The sequence below is a fragment of the Mastomys coucha genome, unplaced genomic scaffold, assembly GCF_008632895.1.
Source record: "Mastomys coucha isolate ucsf_1 unplaced genomic scaffold, UCSF_Mcou_1 pScaffold20, whole genome shotgun sequence".
NCBI lineage: Eukaryota > Metazoa > Chordata > Mammalia > Rodentia > Muridae > Mastomys > Mastomys coucha.
In genome coordinates, this window is record NW_022196903.1 from 69,399,016 (window position 1) to 69,403,974 (window position 4,959).

The 4,959-nt window shown below is 35.0% G+C and overlaps 1 long non-coding RNA gene across 1 annotated transcript in view; it reads right to left on the reverse strand.

The window, feature by feature from the left end:
• The window catches only part of LOC116098185, a 15,386-nt gene extending 10,754 nt beyond the window's left edge, over positions 1 to 4,632 (reverse strand). The window contains exon 1 of the long non-coding RNA XR_004121733.1: positions 4,535 to 4,632. This is a non-coding gene — a long non-coding RNA (uncharacterized LOC116098185). The remainder of the gene's footprint in view (positions 1 to 4,534) is intronic.
• Positions 4,633 to 4,959: the final 327 nt, after the last annotated feature.

The following is a 4,959-nucleotide window of genomic DNA, read 5'->3' on the forward strand; positions in this document are numbered from 1 at the left end:
TAGCCAGAACCTGGAAACAACCCATATGTCCCTCAACAGAGGAGTGGATACAGAAATTGTGGTACATCAACTACTTTTATGTGTAAGAATACATACCCATGTAGCAGAGATTGCCTGGGTCAGATTTACTAAAGCCCATCCCTTCCTAAGTTAAACTAGAGTTAGTTGTGACTTTCCAGAATTATCAAATTAAAAGTTAGGTGAAGAACTCAAATCAAGACAAACAGTACTTTAACGTTATATGACAGAAAGAAAAATAAAGGCACAAATTTCACAAGGGACAAAAAAATAACAAAATATAAATACTTCTATGACTTGCCCACATTTGACAGTTCCTAATTTGGTCCTGAAAGATACTGATGAAGTCAAAGTCCAACATGAGTGAAGCCTTGAAGATAATGCTTCAAAGAATCTGAAGATTCCTATAGGCCACTATATGGTAATAATTTCCTAAAAGTAAATATAAAACATTTTGCCCTGAATTTTCTTTTAAAAAATTTTGTGGAATAGTTTGAGGAGTATTGGTATTGGGTCTGCTTTGAAGGTCATCTGGCTCAACTGGTGGTTAGCATGTAGAAAATTTCAAAATGACCCATTCTTATCTCCTTGTAGAAAGCTCAAGTCCAAGTGGATAAAGGACCTCCACATAAAACCAGATACACTGAAATTAATAGAAAAGAAAATGGGGAGGAGTCTGGAGCACATGGGCACAAGGGAAAGCTTCCTGAACAGAACACCTCTAGCTTATGCTCTAAGATCAAGAATTGACAAATGGGACCACATAAAATTGCAAAGCTTCTGTACAGCAAAGGGCACTGTTAAAAAGACAAAATGGCATCCAACAGATTGGGAAAAGATATTTACCCATCTTACATCTGATAGAGAGCAAATATCCAATATATACAAAGAACTCAAGAAGTTAGACTCCAGAGAACCAAATAACCCTATTAAAAATAGGGTACAGAGCTAAATAAAGAATTCTCAACTGATGAATACTGAATGGCTGAGAAACACCAAAAGAAATGCTCAACATCCTTAGTCATGCCGGAAATGCAAATCAAAACAAACCTGAGATTCTATATCATACCAGTCAGAATGGTTAGGATCAAAAACTCAGGTGACAGCAGATCCTGGCAAGGATGTGGAGAAAGAGGAACAATCCTTCATTGTTGGTGGGATTGCAAGCTGATACAACCACTCTGGAAAACAGGTTGGCAGTTCCTCAGAAAATTGGACATAGCACTACCTGAGGAAACAGCAACACCACTCCTGGGCATATACACAGAAGATGGTCCAACATGTAATAAGGACACATGCTCCACTATATTCATAGTAGCCTTATTTATATTAGCAAGAAGCTGGAAAAATTCCAGATGTCCCTCAACAGAGGAATGGATCCAGAAGATGTGATACAATTACACAATAAAGTACTGCTCAGCTATTAAAAACAATGAATTTATAAAATTCTTAGGAAGATGGATGGATCTGGAGAATAGCATACTTAATAAGTTAACTCAGTTCCAAAAGAACACACGTGGTATGCACTCACTGATAAGTGAATATTAGTCCAGATGCTCTGTGTAACCAAGATAAAATCCACAAATCACAAGAAACTCAAGAAAAAGAAATACCAAAGCGTGGCTTCTTTGATCCTTCTTAAAAGAGGGAGCAAAATAACCATGAAAGGAGTTGAAGAGACAAAGTATGGAACAGAGACTGAAGGAAGGACAATCCAGAGACTGCCTGACCTGGGCATATACAATCACCAATTCTAGACACTACTGTGGATGCCAGCAAATGCTGGCTGACAGTAGCCTGATATAGCTGTCTCCTGAGAGGCTCTGCCAGTGCCCAGCTAATACAGAAGTGGAGACTCACAGTCATCCATTGGACTGAGCATAGGGTCCCCAATGAAGGAGCTAGAGAAAGGACCCAAGGAGCTGAAGGGGTTTGCAGCCCCATAGGAGGAACAACAACATGAACTAATCAGTAACCCCAGAGCTCACAGGGAATATAGCACCAACAAAAGAGTACACACGGTGGAACTCATGTTTCCAGGTGCATATGTAGCAGAGAATTGCCTTGTCAGTCAACAATGGGAGAAGAGGCCCCTGGTCCCGTAAAGGTTCTATGCCCCAGTGTAGGGGAATGCCAGGGACAGAAATCTGGAGTGGCTAGGTTGGTGATCAGGGGGACAAGGTAAGAAATAGGAGTTTTTTTCGGAGTGAAAACCAGGAAAGGAGATAACATTTGAAATGTAAGAAAATATCTAATAAAAAATTGTACAGAGCTAAACAAAAAGAATTTCAATAGATATAGAAATCAGTGAGTCTGGTGTATGATAACTATTCTCTATACGTGTTTCTGAATTTTTTACAAAGGAACTTAACATGATATGTACTTAACTTCCACTATGAATTTCACAAACATGAATATATGCACAGTCATTTCATAATGAATTACAGCATGGAGCTTCCATAACAATACTCCTCACTGACAATGTTCCATAAACATTCATCATATTCTGTGTTACTCAATGTTTTGCCTCATATCAAAACTATAGTGAACATCCAAATGAACTTTTCTCTAATCTTATTTTCAATTCTTTATTCAAAAATTCATTTAATAATCCTAAGAAATTATTCACATTGGGATAATTATGTATTTTTCTTAACACTTTCACAAGTGAATGTGATATATGCCTATTCAAGGCATTTTTTTAAGTTAGGCATCAACTTTTTTTATAATATCCCAAGTATATTTTCAGACACTGAAGCACTAATTTTCTCTTAGATCCATGGAACTGACATAAACAATTACCCCTTTATTTTACTTTTAATTAATTACATATTTCCCATCTATCCTTTTCACTCTATACCAAACTCTCAAATACTGTGTGTTCTTAATACTGCCCTTGCCCTTACATTTTACAAAAATTATCAAATTTAATATTTTAACAATATGTTTATTTATATTTTCTAATATATTTATTCTAAGTTCACTGAACCAAACCCTTTCAAGAATTATCCAAGTTGTCTATAAGTCTTTTGTCCTTAATTTACTGTTTATGTACAAAGAGATTAACTTTCAAAGTGGAATCTAGAAAGAGATCTGTCATAGGACCTTGTAATAACACATTGCATATTCCCAAGGAACGCTATATCCTACTACAAAAATGTCTGATAATCTATGTTCAGTTCTGCTATATTCAGATGTGAACATAAAATTATGAAAGTCACATGCAAATGGATGAGCATGAATGTAATTATTATGAGTGAGGTAATGCAGACCAAGAACACTGTATGTTCTCTCTCACAATTGGTTGTGATCCCGGAATATTTAGATATGTATACTTAAATGGAGAACTAGAATTTATAAAACTGGAAATGGACCATAGAGAACATTTCAAAGAAAGTAAAGAAAAGAAAAATAATAAAGAAGGAAAGCTGAAATGCAGTAGGTGACAGAAAAACAGGGTAGAGGAAGAAGTGTAGTTAGAAATAACTCACAAGAAAGAATTTATAAAAACCTACTACAATAGAAGCCAGGATACCTGATATTTCATGGATCTTCTTGATGCTATTTTCTTCCTCAAAGTCTGTGTAGGATTTTTGACTATTTCATTAATTCACTAAAATTTATTAGATGGTTCATTATCTTCAATATCCTTTAATTTTAATTATAAACTTAACAAACCAAATCCTTTATATTTTTAATAAGCATACAAATCATGTATGCACTGCTCTGTCCTTGATCCATTTTGCATGTTTCAAAGTGAACATTAAATGTATCAGACAAGTTGCATGTAAAGATATTTGTAATATAATTGAAATGTTAAACTGATAACATAGGCATCAAAATAAAAAGTTAAATGAAATTTTGCCAAACTAAAATTTTCCAATACAGCAAAGGAAGTAAACACAATAAAGGGATACCATATACAGTGAGAAAGTACATGAAAACCATATGCTTAAATTTAAAAATATATTTTACTTAAAACACAATTACTTCTTTACCACCCTTCCATTCTCCCATCAAACTCTCTGTCTTCTCTTTTCAGTCTGTCCTATGTAAACTGTATTTTGATAATAAGTTAACATTAAAATATACAAAAATTTCCCTTGTGCTAATCCATTCGAGGTTATTTTGTACTTTCTTTCCTATTAGATTTAGTGGTTTTATATTCAAGTCCTTGATCCATTTTGACTTGATCTTTGTGGATTCTTCTACAAACAGACCTCCAGTCAGATGAATTGCTTGTTTGTTTGTTTGTTTGTTTTTTACTATATGGTTTTGGCTTCTTTGTTAAAGATAAAGATACTTACAGCCAACCATTGGACTAAGGTTGAGGATTCCTATGGAAGATGTAGGAGAAGAATTGAAGGAACTGAAGGGAAAGGCAACCCATAGGAAGATTAACAATGTAAACTAACCTATATCCATGGGAGCTCCCAGAGACTAAGCCACCAAACAAAGAGCATTCAAAGGCTGTTCTGAGCCCCTCCACCCCATCACATATGTAGCAGAGGATTACCTTGTCTGGCCACAGAGAGGTTGTGACTAATCTTCTAGAGATTTGATGCTCCAGGGAGGAGAGATGCCTGGCTGGGGGTGGTGGGGCAGCCTCTCAGAGGTAAAGGGGAAGGAACATGGTGGAGGAACTCTGGTAGGGGGGATAGAAAGAGGGAGCAATATAAAATAATTAATTAAAATGCATATCTAAAAACATTAGTCTACTCATTAATATGAATGTAAATAACCTAATTAAAGTATGGAAAAAATATCTGTACAGATACTTCTACAAAGTAGAGAAAGAAATGAACAACAGATACATAAAAAATATCAGATATCCTTTTTGTCATCATCAAGACAATGTATATTGGACCAAAATTTGATATAATCTCACATTTGTTAAAATAAGTATTATTAATAGTAAAAGAAAACAATATTGTCAAGAAT